The 21,446-nt window shown below is 39.0% G+C and overlaps 1 protein-coding gene across 8 annotated transcripts in view; it reads right to left on the minus strand.

Moving 5' to 3' along the window:
• Window positions 1-21,446, minus strand: part of LOC134208779 (homeobox protein PKNOX2-like) — a 246,262-nt gene that overhangs the window by 98,716 nt on the left and 126,100 nt on the right. Inside the window, exon 1 of one of the 8 annotated variants that reach the window (XM_062684715.1) lies at window positions 5,089-5,628. The exons of the other annotated variants lie outside the window; for them this stretch is intronic. The gene's annotated coding sequence lies outside the window, so the exon portion shown is untranslated. Of the gene's footprint in view, window positions 1-5,088; window positions 5,629-21,446 lie in introns of those variants that run through there. 8 annotated transcript variants of the gene reach the window in all.

A 21,446-nucleotide genomic window follows, 5' to 3' on the forward strand; every position in this document is an offset into this window, starting at 1 on the left:
GTGAGTAGTGAGACGTCTCGCTTCTTACTCCTTATTTCTCACTTCTCATTATTCGGCCAAATGTCCTGTTCGACAAAATGTCCTATTTGGCCAAATGACTTTCGGCCAAATGGTATATTCGGTCAAACATCTTTCGGCCTAGTGACCTTCGACCAAACGGTATTGGTATTCGTGAATGGTATTCGTGAATGGTATTCGGCCAAACGGCCCTTCTCTTTGCTTTCAAGTCACTCATACAAACACTTTTTTGTAGATTTTGTCATTTTTAGCTCTATCCATTTGGAAAAAACCGGTTAGGGCCTTTTCAAAAGATGGACCGGAATGATTGCATGAGAAAGAGCATTATGACCCCATAATTCGTAGTTGCTACTCCGTGATTGACTAGAGCCTGCGAAATTGTACAGAAAACACAATAAATGGGGCTTGGGATTAGCTACCCATTCTCAATGTATACGTTCCTGGAGTTCAAATATTTAAAGTGAATAACGTCGAAAAAAAGTAACGTCCTTACGGTCACATAGGAAGGGAAGGATTGTTAGTCTGACTTTCATTGCTACTAGAGACCGAGAACACCTCTGCATCTCCACGATTGTCTTGGGATGTGGTATTGTGTTAGTTGCATATGAAAACTGAGGAGAATCGTTTTTTGGCGACAGAACGGATGCGCAGCACTTTGTACTTTTTAGATCTATAGCTACAGTAAACTATGGAATATCGCACTTGTTTCGACCGTAGCAACGCGCAATACATGCGCATGAGCCACCGAAGACCAAATAGATATTTTATTATTTTTCCGACGAACAAAACACGCATTGCACTTACTTGCTCGATGGCTATCACACTAGGGCAGTTCAAATTTCAAAAATGTTCGAAAATTTCAACTCCCATATGTCTATTAGCATCATTTTGATAATATAGGAGTCCTGGCAAAATTTCAGGCAATTCGGTGGCCATTTAGGGGTGGCGCGAAGTCAATTTATGTGTATATGGAAATTTGTATGGGAAAAACTTAAAATTTATTCAAATCTCCCTACAACTGTCTATTTATGATGAATTCAAATAAATATTCCCAACCTCCCTTTTTAGAATCTATATAAAAGGGACTCTGGATAACACATTAGTTATGAGTGTATTGAACGGTTCTATTAACAGTGTGAATATGAGATAAATGGCTAAAATGGTGTAATTAGCCTCAACGTAGTAGTGGAAATATAAATCAAAATTAATGAGTTATTCACTGGTTGAGCTCAAATAGACTCCAAAAATGGAGGTTGGGGATGTTTATTTGAATTCATCACGATTTAAAAGTTGTAGGGGGATTTGAATAAATTTTAAGTTTTTTCCATACAAATTTCCATATAAACATAAATTGACTTCGCGCCACCCCTAAATGGCCACCGAATCGGCTGAAATTTTGCCAGGACTCCTATATTATCAAAATGATGCTAATAGACATATGGGAGTTGGAATTTTTGAACATTTTTGAAATTTGAACTGCCCTACTATCACACACTATTGAAGATCGCGATTGTTTCAACCGGAGCGAAGCGCAATACATGTGCATAAGCCTCCGAAGACCAAATAGATCTTTTCAAAAGATAGACCGCAATGATTCTGGAAAAACTAAGAATGTAAAGTGACTTTTTGGGATAAAGTTTTATTCAAATCTGTACTGGGTGCTGCCAACTGCAAATTTCCATAATTCTCCATATGGGCGAACGGTCATGGGATCGATAAGTATTGGTGAATCAATCAGCATGATGACAGCACTTTTATAAGCACATGGGTTAGACGCAAAGGTTGAGACAGGCAAACTTTTGTCGAATTTCATCTATGTAATAAAAATGAAATGGTCTGTGTTCGTATCCGCATAACTCGGAAACGGCTGGATGGATTTTCATTATTCCTTCAGCAGAAACATTCACCATAGTTTCCGACGGGTTTATATGATATTTCCTCATGTGAAAGTGACGAGTTAAGTTGAGTAAATCATGAAAAACTAAAATTAAGATTCACATCGATAATTCGCATGGGCAATTCACAATGCGTATTTCCGCCTACTATGCAGGACAACGTCTGCCGGGTCAACTAGTATTAGAATAACTTTGCATGGAATTATCCGATTTTTCTAAAACCGAAACCATCAGGAGCAGAAACTGTTTTAGATCTAAAAGCATCACTCCTGGAATTTCGTGAATGATCAGACTTTTTTTTACGTAAACTACGTCTAAGGGGAAGACTCGGATACAGGGTGTAAAACGGAAATTTCCAAATTCGAGACCGTCAATTCGAGACGCTAATAGATTCTTTAACTTTTGATGGATTTTCAAGATTCGAAATCTTTCCACCAATTTGCAAATTATATTGGTACTATTGATTATTAACGTTAAACTATTGAAAATATTATTTCTTTCCAAACCAGGTGAAAAATTCAGAAATAATCAATTCCGTTCATACATCAGTTAGCAGTAAGGTACGGGCCTTTTGGCCCACTGCTTCGTTTTCCCTGTGTACAAAAAGCCCCGTGTTTCACGTGCGCGCGTCATTTTCATTGTGGATTTCACGGAGAGCGGGCCAGGGCTTCCAGAAGCGGTCCCAGTGACAACGGCTTTCGCAGCGGTGGTGGTGCGGATGAAAATTTTTCGCTCGGTGGTGGTGGCAGATCTGGTAATCAACGGCCATCATCTGATGGTAGTCGCGCAGTCCAGTAGTTGTTGTTAAAGAGGCACATAAGTGGAACTGAATCGGTTCTTATCAGGACCACTATTATGTTTGAGAGGAAGGTTAAGTTGAATTTCTTTTTAAGTGCTAATGTGGCGTTTTTTTTCCGCGAGACTCTAACTTTGTATTTTTCCTGTTGGTGATTGAAAATGAAATCGGTTCCGAGATGAATTTTATTCAAATTGCAACGCTGCCGTCGGTAGTAGAATCCCAAGCACGTGTCGGAAGGAGATGGTGCAAAAAATTTAATCGCATTATGAATGAAGAAAACTCTATGGCGTCAGTATTGGTGGTTGCTACAGATTTTGAAGTTGTGAAAGAAAGTGAATTTTTCACGCAAGATTCTGACTTTGATTTTGTCGCACCATTTGTTCTAGAGGAAGTTGATCCAAAATGAATTCTCTTCATAATCGCAGGGCGACGACGGACAGTTCAGTCGTAAAGATGCCGTCGGTAGCGAAATCATAAGTGCGATGAACTTTTGATTGGCATGGATGGAAGGCGGTTTCAGCGGTAAATTATCGCTTCGGCTGTCGTCGGCGAAAAGTGGAATTTTCTCGCAAGATTCTGACTGAACAGTGCAAGTGTTGACGTTGCAGCAATTCGCCGACGACCGCCGCCGATGCCGATGCTGGGGATCGCTCTCCACTCTCCACGACATCTCGAGCAAAATGGCACGCGCGTGCGGGAAAGCCATTATTATTCCATTCTTTATTTGGTAGGCACTCTGTGTTACTTAACCGCTACTGTTCCGAGATCTACTGTGGTATTCTGCAGCCAGACAGAATCTATTTTTAGATTTTTGCATTATTCATTGTTGTTGTCCAGCTGGTCCGTCTCGTCGTGAGTCCACTGTGTCCGTTTTGTCCATGTCGTGCATCCAATGATCGTTGGATTGTTCGGTTGCCATTTATCCGGGTAACGTTGGAGGAATGCCTCCGAGAAGAACAAGTTGTCAGTCGTCATCAGGCAGCCGTGACGGTAAGGCGCGCACCCCAGTACGCCTTCGCATAGGCTGCGCATTCGACGACTGACGAGGGTTTTTGGTGGAGGGACTGGGAATCGAACCCATGACCATTCGCTTGTAAGGCGAACGTGTAGTCAACTACGCTACGGGGCCCCCGGAAAGCACCTTTCTTGTAATCAATAAAATAAGCCCATTAGTCCTGCTTTTTTGTAATCGTTGAGTGCAACTATTATTTGCAATCATAACACTCTTCAAAGGGGCGTAGCTATATGTTATAGTTTATAGTTTATAGTATAAAGACTCGTGTCTAAGGGGGCGTGCTTCATTTTCGTTCGAGCATTATCGGAGAGCGAACACGACGCTCCATTTGTAGCCCTGAGTCACCATCAGTGGCGATTGTCGAGAGTGGATCATGGTGTTGGGTAGCGATCCAAGCGACAAAAGCTTCACACAGCAATTGTATTGGCGGCAATCACCGATGGTAGAGCGACGCGTCAACGCGACGGTCGGGACGGCAGCCTCACTGGAGTGGAATTTTTGTACGGTCGTGGTCCAAGCGACAACGGTTGCCACTGCGTTGATGTTGGTGGCGTCATCAATGGTGGAGCTGCGATGGTTGCTGATAGTGATTGGAGTCATTTAAAGTAAATCGGTTCTCTTGCGGACTATCATTATCTTGGAAAAATGTTGTTAAGCTGAGAGGATTTTTCCAAAGGCAACCACTAGTAACCGTTACACTCCTGGCGTTCACTGAAATCTTTCAACAAAATTCTGAATTTGAATTGTTATGTTAGTGATTTTCAAATGCGTACCATTGAAAAAAAAAATAACTATATAAAATTGACCCGAGACAAACTTCGATTAATTATGGCACGTTTACATATAGGCTAGATCTAGCGGACAATGCACTGTCCGACAATACTAGCGCGAAATTAGCATAATGTAAACAGGAATTGTCATCTGCTAAGCTTTGATTAGTTAAACAAATTGTTTGCATGGATGATATCAGTAAAAATCAACGTATCAAATCAATTGCGCATTAGGGGTGATTCAACTATGACGTCCACTAATTTTTTGGATTTCCAGACCCCCCTCCCCTCTCTGTCACGCTTTTTTGTATACCTAGTATATGTACTGTAACAAAATCTTAGACTCCCTCCCCCCCTAAAACCTGTGACATCATTATTGAACGACCCCTTATTGAAGGTTAATCGGTTCTTCTTGGAACCACAATTTTATACAAGAGAATATTTATCCGAAACTAATTTTATTCAAACTGCAAAACACAATCGCTTGGCGATGGCGACAGTTCAATCGAAATTAGGGTAGGTGTACCAATTGTCGCCATACATAAGAACAACTATTTTTAAAAAAATAAGTATAAGGCATGTGTAGGATACCTGGACCAACGATGATAGCTCAGTAGATTTGGTGGGGATGCTCGATGGGCAGTTCTTCTACGGACAACAATAGTAGCACACACGACACTTAGCAAAAAACACGATTTATTCAACGCGGACTTCTAACACACTACATATATTTTCGACTTAAATCTAACATTAAGCTTATAATCTATAACGCACAATCGGTCTCGCAGGACCGTTTTCGACTGTGGATCAATATCAACTAAAAACTAATCTCCTGAGTTTATTCTAGAAAACCGAACCCGAAAAGTGTGTGGTGAATTTGCTTGCTACCTAAAACTACGATAGCCCATTCTCTCCCGCTCTTATCTATCAAACCGATCCTTATCTTTCTCCTATCACATATCGATGACGTCACCGGAGGCACGATCGAAAGGGAAAGTGATCGTTGGCCTAGGTCATGCACATTTGGCCGGCCGTCGAGCGACCGGTAGAACAAAGGCTATCTTCAATAGAATATCACCGGTCCGGCGACGATCTGCTCTACTGCTGTTGGTTGCTGAAGTTAGATGCGTAACTAGGGTGGCTCTCACAGACAGCATGTGGTGAACTTTATATATCAAGCGAAAGATTTTACTTCCTGCTCCTTAGTACAGCTGTGAAAACCACAATAAAATTTGTTATTATCCTCAAAATTGATTGATCCATAATAGGAACGCATGCACCAGTTGTGGCACTATTCTTAATTTTGGTTCCTTATTTGGCAAATCACATTGTTTTCTTATGGGACTGGCCAAATAGGGACCACTAGTGCCACAACTGGTGCAAAGGACGTCAAAAATTAAGCAAAATCAATTTTTATAATTATGCTTTGCTTGTTTGGGAGGAAATCAAAGGTGTTATCGTATCATATGAATATGCTTTATCGATTTGAACTTGGTTTGCGGTGATTTGATTGGCCATTTCGCATATAAAGCACTAGTGCGACAACTGGTGCTATAGCCACAACTGGTACACCTAGCCTATGTCTTCTGTAGTTAAATCACGCGTGCGCTTTGTTCACCGAGGTGCGTCTTCAGCGATTTGACGGTAATTATACTTGATTTCTGAAATTTTAATGATTAATTAAGAGTGCAATTTAACCTGACGAATCAAAATTTGCTATAGAAATACCGAATTTTAGTTAAGCTTATTTAGGGTTTTCAATTATCAAATAAAACTAAACTACTCATTTTATACAAAACTCAAGAATTCAACATTTGTGGCTTAATTACAGGGCCCGGCAATTGAACTGCTACATAAGTGAGTAAAAATAATATGAAGCAAAATAGGGAGCGGGACCATTTGGGCAGTACCTCCTATTCTCGTCCGCAACGTTAATAACTCGACCGCGCTCCAACCAAATGCCTTGATTGTTTGTACATCACTAGATATCGACAGAAACTAACCATGTACTAAAAAACAAGAAATTCGGTTGTAATGCGCTCGAGTAATGAACGTTGCTGACAGGAATAGGGGGGAAATGGTATTAGGAAATGGTTCTACAAAATGTGTTATTTTGATACCCGGGGATGGGTTTTACGAAAATCGCCCAGCGAGTTCGCTGGACCTAAACCCTATGAATTTCACTGTCTGAAGTATGTAGGAGGCCGCGTCTGCCCTGAAACATCATGTTTTTTGTGCAAGACCTTAAGCGACATTTGGTGCCAACTAGTAAAATAGCACAAGAGCACTCGAGGACTTCGTACAATGTGTTCCTCGATCGTCTACGACGGATGGTTAAGCTCAAGGACGAAAAAGAGAAACTTGAGTAGTGAACTTTCAAAAAGTGATTTTTTTTCTTGTAAAATTGAATGAAATTTAAATTCAATATTTTGGTTTTGATGAATTTATCTGTTTATTTTAATGTAGCACTTCAATTGCCAGACCCTGTACATAAATATATCAGTTACTTTTAAAATGTAAATTTTAGATTGTCGTGTCCAACAAATTTCATATTTTGAATATTGCTTGAAACCAGTCTAGTGTCATAAGAAATCTAAAGAGTAATTTTGTAATATTCATGCATGATGGGACTAGATTCTTCATTTCGCCAAACTGTTATGTAGTTTACGTCAGGCGGTCGTGTCTTGTACACAACCCTTATGATTTTTTATGTTCTTTATTATCGTGACACGATCAATAAGTAATGATGTGTACCCATTCTATTCTATGTGCCACAAAGAGCATGCACGATATTTGAAACAGGTCGTTAGATCGCGTGAAAATCACGTAAAACCGATTTTCGATTAAAAGTCGTTTTTCACGTTGTTTTCGGGATTCACGCGGATTTTTTCAAAAGCCTTTTTAACGCGGTTTTTCAAAAAGGGTTTCAATGAAGCAATTTTTACGCGGTTTTTGGGATTTACGCGGAATGTATCCTTCGCGTATAAAACCGACTCCAGTGTTTTCTATTACTACTTCCTCAGTTAATAATTGAAAACTTTTCTATGCCCGCCATTGCATGATTATGTATATTGTGTGGCAAGTACTATGGATATACTATGCCTAGCTTGTCGATAAAGTCTTCATTTTATTTTTTTTTCATTAAATTTTTATGACACTTCTGCAACAATTTGCTGTTTCTTTATAAAAAAAAATGTTTTTTTCAATTCAGGATTTAAAAAAAAAATTGTCTAATTTATTTGACAAACTGCTGGTTTTTGTTTTGCTAATATTCTATGATGGATGGCAGATTTTAATACAGGTCTGCATAAGAACCTTACAGAAACTGTATAAGAATTTGGCATATATAATTTCGAAAGATTTTAATTCAATTGTTGTAATGAAATCATACAGATACGTTTTATTTCAATACAATATCTGTGTAGAAAGATTCTTCTTCTTCTTCTTCTTTCTGGCGCTCTACAGTCTACATTCCACCTGGGACTTGGCCTGCGTTTCAACTTAGTATTCTATTAGCATTTCCTCAGTTATTAATTGAAAGCTTTTCTACACCTTTTCTATGCATGAGTATGTATCTTGTGGGGCAAGTACAATGGGTGTCGAGAAAGTTTCCAACACGAAAACATCCTAGACCAGACCGAGAATCGAACTCGCCATCCCCGGATTGGCAATCTTACGCCTTTGCTCGCAAGGCTACTGGAGACCCGTAGAAAGCTTACTGAATTGATTATGACAAGATTTTATGCAATAATTGTCAGATTTGTTTTTTGGGTGTAGTATTCTGACTTCAATATTCTGTGTTTTGTTCTGAAGCGTCATTTCAGTTTAATGACGATAAACAAGAACAGTTGCTCTAACAAACAGCCACGCCTGACAGTTTCGTCAATATTCACGTTTCAAAAAGCACGGCTAGACACCCCAACCCAGCAGTAGTGTTCGATGACAAGTTTATAATGACAATCATCACCAACCTTCACCCAAACACAAAAGGGCAAGATGAACTAACATAGGTACACTCAGGAAAATCGACACATACTTTATGGCAAAAATCCATGTATTTTGAAATATGCATATTATGCGTCGGCACATACTTATTTGCATACAAATTCACACATGGATACTATGACCCACATGGATAGTATGTGTGAACATCCATAGAATGCATGTGGGCGCATGAAATATATGTGTCGAAAATATGGAATCCATTTCGCTACCCCCATTGCAAAAATCTATGTGTAAACTCATGAATATAATGCGGAGTTTTTTGTGAGTGTACCCACGGCACGTCTCATACAATGCAGTAACTGCATCCCACCAGGACGACACTTTTGGTGCGGTGTCAACTTTTACTCCTTTTGCTGACCGTTCGTTCCATAGGGCGATTTCTCTTCCCCGAACCAAAGTCTATTATTACACTCCGGGGAACGGGAAGCAACTGCAATATTTACCCCACACCTACCGATCCCTCACCAATTGCCATCGCAGGACAGGAAAGGATTCAGATCCGTCAGTGAGATGAGCATTTTTCACACATTTCACTATCATCAAAGCGTGTTCGACATCGGAAGGTGTATGTTTTCCCTCTTCAACATGACCGCACTGAAAGGGTAACGGACTGATTTTGCACCAATATTGCCTAACTTTGACACAAAAGTTTCTTTGGAAATAGAGTTCAGGTTGTCTCTTACCTATTGTCGAATCTCTTCCAATGATTCGTTCCCATGTGCCTCAACCATTTTGAAACAAGTATTTGAACCCAACTTAACTCGGATACCCTATTCCCACCTAGTAGTAGTCACTAACGCCTCTGCCTTTTGAGTTCCGGCTCATCTTCCGGTCATTCAGACCGAACGGCATTCCAAGGTTCTTCTGTGGATCAAACGAGCTCCGGTGGCTCTCTTCATTGACGTCAACCTATCGTTTACGTCTGCCTGGTCCGCTGCACCAACCGGGTTCGATACGATGAGTGACATTCATTTGCCATTCGTCAACTTATCTCCACTGCTGCTGTTGCTACTGCTGGTCCGCAGTGTGGTGAGGGCGTGTTGGTCTTCTGGAAATAATGGTAGCCGATTTGCCGATGATGTGTGCCACTCGGATTCCCCGTGCTATCTGCATTAAAGGGATGTTTGAACAGGAAGACCTGATACGTCTTCCGCTGTCCGTACTGCCATTCAGGATTGCGATGTGCAGATCATGTGAGTATGATGGATGTTGATGACATTCCGAGTGACTCTGGTGGCGCTCGTTTCGTCTCTGGTGCAAACTCACTTTCGTGTGTATGGATGTTGAGTATTCGTTTATGAACACACTTTTTGGATGGCAAGTGTGTGACTGAACAAGTGTCCGATGAGAGATTTAGCAGGACAACGTTGGAGACTCGACCTGACTGGGTTACAAATAGTTCGTGCAAGAAGATTTGTGCTAAAGCTCAAAATTCGGTTTCTGGCTTGCAAGTGATCGGATGATTGTTTCTGATATGTGTTATGTGCTAGACGATGACGACGTGCGGTTTCGAATTCTAATCATTTGAATGTTGAGCATTGATGAGTGTTGAGTGATTAAAACGTCTTCTTGCATTTGACGTTCTTTACATGTTTATTTAATGACACCGAAGCCAAACAATAATGCGTCTACTAGCTTAGGAACCTTCAATAATCTCTTATACTGCCAACGATTCTGCCAAGAATTACTTCTGGGCTTTTTATCACAATCCTGTAATTCCAAGATCCTGAATTGAAAAATAGTCCAGTAGTATGTAGAAAAATATTTATATTTTTGAGAAATTTCGAAACTGCGAGATGTCTTCACTGCCGCATATTTGTAACCCTCGCTTTTTTGTTCATTTGGTAAAAAGCCTGTGAATCGTTCAGAAAGCTCAAAATGCAAATGTTACAAATATGCGATCATGGGCAGTTCAGGCATTTGAAAAATAATGTAAAGATTAATAGCCAAATTTCACAACAAATTTCACTCACGAACAGTTTAACTGTAAGTTGGCTTAACTTCGTTCTGAACCATGTTACTATCTAACATTACTATTGGCTCTTATATGAGTACGTATATTATGCTCACTTCTACCAAAAGGAAATTGAGATCATTGTCAAATATTTTAATATTAATCTAATATCCCTTTCAAAGCACCAATTTTCTCCAAACCGTCATCTCATTTGAAAAGAACCATGTGGGTTCCTCTGAAAACAAGTCAACACGCACCCTTTCACCAAACCCCAAACCTTCCGATCGTAAATAAGTGGTTGGTGGCAAAAATTTAAAGAATTTCCTCCCGATAACGAACTGCGTGTGCGTTTGCCAGCTGCGCTCCATGCCTACACACGCCGTCCGACCGCTTCTGGTGACGACAGCGATAATGATGATGTTGGCATTGAGGCCTCGGGTTCGTTAGTAGGAAATGAGTTCAACATCGTCTCCACCCCCGCGTGTGTCCTTATGCCTATGGTTTGCCTTGAATCCAAACATCAAGAGGAGAGGCGGGCGGGTGCTGTGTGTGGTCTGCAAGATTCAAACCGTATCCCATCATCGCTGTGTGTGCCCCCGATGATGCGGCACGGTCTCAATCGAAAATCGCTTAAACGTGACACCCTCTCTCGTCCGGGAGAGAAGGATATTGGGCGCTTCTGCACGGCGCACATATGGCGGAAAATTTGATCTGGCTTGTGGGTGGGGGAAAGTGGAGGAAAACTGCAGATAAGATCTTTTATTGCTTTCGTGAGGCTGGGGGATAAGTCTAGCGAAGGGGTTCGGTTCTTCTGCGTACCATTATTGCGACTCACATCCTGTCAGCCAGTGATATTTACGACGGGCGACGGTGCGTGGAATTTCTCAAGAAGCCACTCATAAAACACACACTTTCTTAATTACGTTTCTTGGCAAATAATTTCCATTCTGTCACGTTGGCTACTTGGCTGCGATCCATTCGACAAACAGAACGAATAACCGATTCGTGACAGTTTGCTGCTTGCCATGATTAAATTGAATAATTATTCAGAAGCCGATGATTTGTAGCAAACTAATTTGAGAATCACATTTTAACACGTCTCGAGCGCTCAAGAGGATAACAGGAATCTCATCTGTCGGCACAAATTGCTTGTTGTCGTCTGTGCTCAGTGCGGCTTTCGATATCCTTCGAAGCCGTGAGCAATGATATGAAAAAAGGCATTCCTCTTCCAGTTCGCCACGATAATGACATCATTTTTATGCATGAGATTGCGAATAGTTTTCCCAGGTTGAAAGTGGCTCGACAAAATGAATCTTTGAGAAATAATTACGCGCTTTAGCGAGGTGCGTTCAAAAGTACATTGGCTTATAATAACTCATGTGTTACCTCAATATTTCAGTCAATCTCAATCATACATAAAAATAAAACTAGATCAAGGCGACAACGTGCTTGTCTAAACGTTTCAAGCAATGTTTTAATCCTCAAATGGCCGAAGATAATTTCTAAGTAAGTTAGATCAGCCAGTTAGTAAACACAAGCATTCCACCTCTGCCAGCACTGATGATAATCCATCACGAATATTATTAAAAAATGGTTACGAGGCATTGTTTTCGCCGTTGGATGTCACCGACTTCAAGTCTGCTTTAGATCGAGTTGATCATGATATATTGCTAGCGCGGCTTGGGAAAATAGCCATAGGTTAGAATACAATTGGCTGGTTCAAATCAAATCCGTCAGATTGTGGTGAAGATAGGAACAGTCACTAGCTTATTCGGTGACCAAGCAGCAACGCTTAATTCTGCTTTTTATCAACGATGTTTTGTCTCCTTTGGACTTGTATGCTCCTGAGCGGATCCTTCGACAATGAGAGTTCCCGAGACTTTCAAACGTAAAGAAATAAAGAAATAAAGAAATAAAGAAATAAAGAAATAAAAAAATAAAGAAATAAAGAAATAAAGAAATAAAGAAATAAAGAAATAAAGAAATAAAGAAATAAAGAAATAAAGAAATAAAGAAATAAAGAAATAAAGAAATAAAGAAATAAAGAAATAAAGAAATAAAGAAATAAAGAAATAAAGAAATAAAAAATTTAAAAAAATAAAGAAATAAAGAGATAAAAGAAATAAAGAAATAAAGAAATTGAGGAATTAAGGAATAATCAAATAAAGAAATAAAGAAATGAAGAAAAAAAATTAAAGAAATAAAGAAATAAAGTAATAAAGTAATAAAGAAATAAAGAAATAAAGAAATAAAGAAATAAAGAAATAAAGAAATAAAGAAATAAAGAAATAAAGAAATAAAGAAATAAAGAAATAAAGAAATAAAGAAATAAAGAAATAAAGAAATAAAGAAATAAAGAAATTTAAAAAAATAAAGAAATAAAGAGATAGAGAAATAAAAAAATTAAGAAATAAAAAATAAAGAAATAAAGAAATAAAAAAATAATTGCTCCATGCCTTTGGCCGTATGTATGTTGTTCGCCCTCCTGGGCACTCCTTAGCCGTGCGGTAAGACGCGCAGCTACAAAGTAAGACCATGCTGAGGGTGGCTGGGTTCGATACCTGGTGCCGGTCTAAGCAATTTTCGTATTGGAAATTGTCTCGACTTCCATGGGCATAAAAGTATCTTCGTGCTAGCCTCATGATATACGAATGCAAAAATGGTAACCTGTCTTAGAAACCTCGCAGTTAATAACTGTGGTAGTGCTTAATGAACACTAAGCTGCGAGGCGGCTGTGTCCCAGTGTGGGGACGTAATGCCAATAAGAAGAGGAAGATGTTGTCCACCCTAACGGCGACTTCACCGATATGGGCTCTCCCGGATTAGGTGATCTAGTGTCGATCGGTCCCTTCGTATGTAGATTATTCAATCCAATCAGGATTCGCGTTCGGTTTCTCCGATACGATGAGACTTGACTGGTAGATCACATAGGTGTTCATACCGTTGTACCATCTCCCGAGCCTATAGTGACTGTTATCGGGAAGGTGGCTGCTGAATGTGTCTAGTGCAGGGCTGCCCAACGTACGGCCCGCGGGCCGGATGCGGCCCTCAGAAATGTTTGATATATTGAAGTAATAAAATCTGCATTCAAGTTTTCTATGAAATATGACATTTGAAATGGCACAGTTGATAGAACTTCAAAGGCTCAAAGCTCAAACAATTTAAATTTCCATTTAGGACGGAACAAATACTTATTTCTTCTTTCGTCCCATCAACATTTCGATAAAAGAGGGGGTGGGAAATAAAAATTAAGGGCGTGTTATTTTTTCTAGAAAATGATTATTTTCAATATGTGAACTCTAAGAATTGGCCCGTAGCTTGAAAAGGTTGGTCGGGCCTGAGTGCAAGGTACATCGATGTCTACCGCTAGTCCCAAAGATGGCTCTGCTACCGGTTCAGAGTGAAAACCCCGCACCTGCGGCCAGCTACCGAGACGGTCGGCCGTCGGAACGTGCAACGGTTCACCTACTTGACAGTTCGAGCGGCCCACCTCAAAGTAGTTCATAGTCTATCAACGCGATTCGGCGGTTCGTGTGCAAGTGTGGAATGCCACAGGAGTTCTTCTTGGACAAAGGGACGAACTTCCAAGGAGCCAGCAAGGAGATCAGCAAGGATGCGACCGCTTCCTCAACCCTCCTCGAACCGCCCATATGAGCGGCGTTGGGGAAGAATGGTGCGATCGGTGAATGAGGCGTTGAAGGTTTCTGGTGATGGGCGGAAATTAACGGACGACTCTTCCGATTATTCCAAACCACTTCCTATGCAGAGTGGTCGTGGTGGAAAGCCTGCAGATGGCTGGATCCTTCCAGGCTTCCAGTTAACGGAAGCATTGCGGGACGTGTACCGGCGTTCGCAGTACTTGGCGAAGAGAATGTGGGAGCGATGATACAATGAGTACCTGATGGGGATCAAGTGGCGAACAACCGGCGAATGGTGAGAAGAGCGAAGGCCGTTGAATGTCGGTGATCTCGTTGTCATGGTTAATGGGCGGAATCGGAAGGCTTAGATCGAAGGAAATATAGAGAAGGTAATCGAAGCGGTGGATGTTCGGCAGGCGGATATGAGAGCCCGCAGAGGTGTATTTCGGCGTGGAGTTATCAATTTAGCGGTGTCAGAAGTAATTGGGGGGGTCCCGTAGCGTAGTTGGCTACACGTTCGCCTTATAAGCGGACGGTCATGGGTTCGATTCCCAGCCCCTCCATCAAACCCTTGTTAGTCGCCGGAGGTGCAGCCCAAAACGGTGCGTTTTGGGGTGCGCATCTTACCGACAGGGCTGCCCGACTGACAAATTGTTCTTCTCGGAGGCATTCCTCCAACGTATCCGGATAAACGGCAATCGAACAATGCAACGAGCAAATGGATTCACGATATGGAAAATGGACACAATGGACTAACGATGGGATGGACCCCGGCAATGATAACAATGTCTAAAAATAGATTCTGTGTGGATTCTGTTCAGCAGAATGCCACAGTAGATCACGGCACAGTAGCGGTTAAGAAAACACGAGTGCCTACCAATTAAAGAAACGAAAAAAAAAACTAAATCTTTCACATATGCAAAATTCGAGTTTCAGACATGTTCAACCAATCAATAATGTGGGGTTGATTGTTTACGTAAAATGAAGAAAGAAGGTGAACAACAATAGAACGGTTGAAGTGAAAAGTTTGGCAGCGTATTTATTCTTTATGACAAGTGGGATATAAAATTGTCAGGGAAGTGAATTGTAGTTTCGGTTTACGATCTGTATTTTGAAGAGTGATACGACCGGCCGAAGCTGTGTTGGATTCAGCAGGCTCAGTTTTGATAGTCTTACGTCGGAAGTTTGGTGTGTTGAGAGTATTCTCCAGATTCAGTGGAAAATAAGGAAACTGTTTCTGTTTTTTGAGAATATTCGAAATCAGAAATGCAGAAAAACAGATATTCTTTGGATCAGATTCTGAACAGAATGAATCACTTCTTATGAAACATACCCAAAAATATTTACTGTATGTGATCATTTTTCCCTATTTTCCGTAAAATGATGTTTTTGTATTATCATGCCTCTTCTTAATTTGGCAGGTTCGTGGCACGATTTTTACACTGCGCAATCCGTTGCGCTTGACCCTAAAGGGAGTTTCTTTTAAAACAGTGTCCTAACCCAAAATCTGGGCAGATAGGATCACTAATCACAAAACGATGTGGTTCCGAAGAACGCTAACTACGAACAGAACGTTTATTACAGAGTCCAAATGTGTTTTATATTACAAGCTATGTGTTGCTACATTTTCGCGTCATTGCGCATATACAAAGTGGTTTAATTTTGCTTACACTGGTTAAACGTGAGGGTATTGATCCGTGTGACAAATATAATTTATTGAGCATGGGAGAGTCGATGTGCTTGCTCTGCACAAGCATTGAAATAAGTAATTTGATCCGAACGCTTGGGGTGAAATTGCTAAGTTATGAGTTTTGTCAATCGTTAATACAATGTATATGACACCTCCTTTTACAAAAAAATAATTGAAGTGAAATGAAATTATTTTATTTTGACAAAATTTTGGCAATTCTTCGATTTTTTTTCTCTTCTCTTTTTTTTTGTTTTTGCGAGTTTATTCTTTATGCTTTTTACAATTCTGTTTTTATGAATTACTGTTTGTTTGTTTGTGTTTTCATTAACAATAGTATAATTTGGGCTGTTGATTTCTTTTACAATATATGGGCCTAGATAGAATGGGTCTAATTTTTTTTCGTTTGTAATATAAATGTGGTCACCGATTCTCAGATCTATTGGATTAATTTTCTCGTTTACTACTTTTTGTCTACTTTCTTTTCGCTCTAGCAAATTGTCTCTAGCTAATTTGTTTGTTATATTCAGTTTAAATTTTAATTCGTTGTAATATTCCTCAAGGTTATAAATCGGCTCATGGTTTGACGTTTTTCGAAAATCCATTGGTAAATTTGCTTTATGTCCAAATACTAATTCAAACGGTGTAAAACTGTGCTCGATATGGGGTGTTGTGTTGTAGCTGAATGTATAAAATTGAATCCAATCATCCCAGTCATCTTTGTGATCATTGGTAAAACATCGCAGATACTCGTTCAAGCATCTATGATTTCTTTCCAATGCTCCAATTGTCTGTGGGTGATACGCTGTTGAAAATTTTTGCTTTATAGATAAAAGTTGGCAAATTTGATCAAGGACTTCGTTGTTATACTCTGTGCCTTGATCTGTTCTAAATTCCAAAATATTTCCGTAAATCAGAATAAAATGTTCGACAAGCGCCTTTGCTATTATTGCTGCTTCTTTTGTAGGTATTGGAATACAAACTACGTATTTGGTTAGATTGCATTGTAGTGTTAGAATATACCGGTTACCGTTTCTCGTTCTTATGAACGGTCCAACTGTATCCGCTGAAAGAACTTCGAAAGGTTTTGATGGTGTGGTAGTAATAACTTGATTTTCTTTAGTATGTCGGTGAACTTTATTGATTTTGCACATATTGCAAGACTTGACAAAATTTGCAACATCTGCTTTCATGTTTCTCCATTTGTATACTTCTCTTATTTTCAAATACATTCTGTGCTGTCCAATATGACCTGACGTCGGGGTCATATGGAAATTCTGAAGAACTTCTTTGATTTTTTCCTGTGTTGTCAGTAGTTTTGGAGGATTGAATAATATTATTTCGCATTTGGAAATGGCTCTGTTAGCGATTTCCTTGAATGTACTAGCGCTGATTTCTTTGAAAAGTTTATCTTCGAGTGAAATGGCCAATTTATCTCTTCTATATTTTATTAAAATCTCTTCAATTTTCAGAAGAGCATACTCTAGCGCATGACTTCCGTTATTCAGAGTAATTTCAATACTTCCCAATATTTTTGTATAATTATGGCTGTATACATTAAATCTTACTTGGTTTCGGTGCACTTCGCAACCAAGCTTAAGGATTTTTCTGGTCTCAGAGGGATTTTCAGTTTGCCAAGCATTAAGGTGATCAATCTTATTACTTGGTTCTTCTGATCTTAGTTTACTGTGTTGTTTTCTTGCCATTGCCCTAGTGTTGACTGTTAAAACTGATAATTTTTTCAGTTCATCTGAATTTGAAGGAATGCGCGAAAGTGCGTCTGCTCCTACATTACTTTTGCCTGAAACATATTCAATTTCAAAATCGAACTCTGCTAAATCTAAGCGCATTCGTGTTAATTTGCTAGTAGGATTCTTCATGCCGAATAGATATACTAGTGGCTTATGATCCGTACGAACTATAAACTTTTTCCCGTGTAAATAACTTTTAAAATGATTGATGGCCCAATGTATGGCCGTTAGCTCCCTCTAAATTGTTGGTTTGTTACTTTCACCTTTTGTGAAGCTTTTGCTTGCGTAGGCGATTGGTAAATCATGGTTGTCATGTTGTTGTGAAAGAATGGCTCCACACGCTACGTTAGAAGCATCCGTAGTAAGGATAAATTCTTTCGTAAAGTCTGGGTAACGCAAAATTGTCGGAGATATCAGTAATCGTTTTAATTTCTCAAAACTGTTTTGATGTAAATGTGTCCAAGCAAATTTTACACCCTTTTTCAATAAATTGTTCAAGGGCTTTGCTATATTCGCAAAATTTGGCACAAACTTTCTGTAATAATTACAGAAAGCGACGAATCGTCGTATTTCATCCGCATTTGTAGGTACTGGGAAATCTTTGATGACTTGGAATTTGCTATTGTCTGGTAAAATCCCTTTATCTGTAATACGATGTCCTAGATAAAGAACTTCTCTTCGAAAAAGTTGCATTTTCAGGGTTGAGCTTGAGATTATAGTACCTCAAGCGCTCGAAAACCTTTGTAAATTGTTCAGATGATGATTTACTGAACAACCTATAATAATTATATCGTCAATATATATAAAGGCACAATCAGGATATAATCCTGCCATAGCGATGTTCATCATTCGCTGGAAGCTATTAGGGCTAATGTTTAACCCGAAAGGTAATCGCTTAAAATTGAAGTGTCCAGATGAAGTGGAAAAGCTGTGTATTTTTTTGCTTCCGGATCCAATGGAATCTGGTGAAATACAGACATTAGATCCAGTGTTGTAAAATATTTAGCATTTCCTAATTGATCAAGAATTGTATCAATTCTTGGCAATGGAAATTTATCTGCCAAGATTTTTTATTCAACTGGCGAAAATCAACGACCAGTCTCCATTTTTGCTATTGTTGTCCGATTTTTTGGAACAAGTAAAATTGGACTATTATACAACGATACTGATGGTTCTATAATATCGTCCTTCAGCATCTTTTGAACTTGTTTTTTATTTCATCATTTGTGAATAAATATTCTTATAATTCAGGATATAAACTGGAACAGGGTCCGTTAAGTGAATATTTTGAGTATAAAAATTGTTTGTGCTCAATTTCTCATCTGACATACAGAAGATGTCTGAATTTTGTTCGATTAATTTTTTCAAACGTTTCTGTACAAAGTGGGGAACGTTTGAAAATATATTTTAGAAAGCAATTTTGGTTTCGTTCATTATTTAAATTGGGTTTCGTCGCGATTTGTTCATAATTACAAAGTTCGTCGACAACGGGTTGAAAGTTCTGTATTTGTGCTTGTTTGTCAGTTGTGTTGATAAATTTTATCATAGCATTCGTTGGAGATACTATTGTATTTCCACAAAATATTCCAGGTAAAATTTCCTGTGAAAATACTATAGAATCAGAAGTAACTTTGAAGTTTGGTATTCTGCGTACTACTTCACACCTCGGTGGGAGAATAATGGTGTTTTGGAAACTATCCTCGATTGGTATTGAAACAACATGATTTTGGTAATTGAAATTTAATAGCCAATATTCATAGTCTATAGTACATCTGTGTTTGATAAGAAAATCCCGTCCCAAAATACCGTCTGTTGGTATTGGGAAATCATTACCAACTATCTGAAAATTATGACTTATTTGAAGACAGTCATTGAATCGTAAGTTAGTAGTAGTTTCGGCAATGGTTTCAGATATTCCATTGGTTATACCTGAGAGTTTATATTTAATATTTTTATCAATAGGTTGGTTAACAGATATTTTCCCACTTTTAAAAAGTGAAACGTCGGCTCCACTATCAATTATTAATGTACATTTTGAATTGGTCATATGTACATCTAAAGTAATAAAATTTACAGCGTTTACATTTGTTAAGTAAATTACGTTAGACGATGCGGGTTTACCTGCATCATATGTTGATCTAAAAATTATCGTTATTAATACTTTGTATATTACGTGAAAGATCCAGTTGATGAAAATTGGTTGGTACAGGAGGTGTATGAGATTGTGGTCCTGCATCTTGGGATATGGAATTTGGAATTGAGGTGTTATGAACACGTATTGCATCAGTTGTAAAGATTTGCCTTCGAGAATTTGTATGGTACCTTCCGCCACGTCCTCTATTTTGATAATAGTTATTCGTATTATGAGGAAAACTATTCCTGAATTGCAAATTATTTCCATGGTAGTTTGGTTGAGCGTTATACTGACCTCTTTTAAAGAAACGAGTTGTGTCGTTTCGGTTGCTATTGAAGCGGCCTTTGTAGTTATGTTGCGTTTGTCTGCTTTTGAATGTTAACAATTGAGCAGATTGACATGAAGTGTTTGCAGTATTTTCCAAAACCTTTTGCGTGGCTTCCTTCATGTCCTTAAATGTACCTGCTTTAAGAATGAGCTTTGTCTCAGCCGAACCAATACCATTAATTAAGGTATCTACTCCAGCTTTTGTTGACATTGCTGTTGATACTGTATCAGGAATTCCACTATTAAGGTAGACAGCCTTCAATTTTATGGTAAGTCTTTCCACCTCGTCGCAGAATTTTTCTGCAGTGTCTTTTTGCTTCACTGCCTTCAGCTTGGCCAAAATATTCTCCGGTGTGGTTTTATCCTCACATCTTGTTTTAACGTCAGCAATAATATCGTCAATCGTTGCCAATCTTTCGGGTAGACCCAATCTGGCTTTCCCCGTAAGACGTGTCTTCAAAAATCTTGCTGCTGTTGCTTGTTGGTTCGCCTCCGTTAGATCCTTCAAAAGATTTGCGGAATCCAAAAAAGCATCGCTACAGTCAGCCGTTCCATTGTATGGCTGTACGATAGATGTAGCTACTTTATAATCAAACGGCATTGTGACTTGTGGTTTAGTGTTTAATTGTTCAAATTTGAGTTTAAGAATATTTCGAATTTCAGATATTGAATTTCGAGATGCTTTAATTAAAAAGTTAATTCCGTATCCGGTATAGTATCTTCTTCTTCTAGTAACCCCTTTCAATTTGGTTATATAACTCGTTTGCGTAGTTTAATTTAGCCTGAAGAGTGGTAACTGTGAAATTTTTATTAATGGATTTTTTAAATTATTTAGAAGTGTGTTCAGTAAGCCAATGTCGTCTTGTAAAGTCGACATTGATAAATATTTCAGCTAGATTAAATATTATACATCAGCTATATTTGCGATAGATGCTGCTTTTCCCATGGCATACCCTTTACGCTGCCAGCGTTTCTTCAACGTTTTTCTCAAGACTAAAATGAGTTGAATAAGTACAATTGCAAGGATTAGCCAAAGTTTAATTTCGTGACTATCATGGTAATTTTCATTTTGTTCTAGGTGTTCAACTATGTTAATATTATTTTCGCCTTTTGATCTACTTTTGAATTTGGTTTCCATCGTAATATAAATGTACAATATTTAATACACAATAATTATAATAATAACAATAATAACACGATGTAATAGTTTGAGTACTTCACCTTACTGAATTTTCCAGAACTCCAGCTGCTGTATTTTCACTCCACTGGTCTCGGGCTGGTGTTTTTGGCATCTGCATTCTCTTCATCGCCTTGCTCGTCTGCTGTACAGATTATCTTCCGTATCTTGGTATCTGCATTCTCTTCATCGCCTTGCTCGTCTGCTGTACAGATTATCTTCCGAATCTTGGTATCTGCATTCTCTTCATCACCCCTCTCGCCTGCTGTACAGATT

Source organism: Armigeres subalbatus, chromosome 2 (assembly GCF_024139115.2).
Source record: "Armigeres subalbatus isolate Guangzhou_Male chromosome 2, GZ_Asu_2, whole genome shotgun sequence".
NCBI classification, from domain to species: domain Eukaryota; kingdom Metazoa; phylum Arthropoda; class Insecta; order Diptera; family Culicidae; genus Armigeres; species Armigeres subalbatus.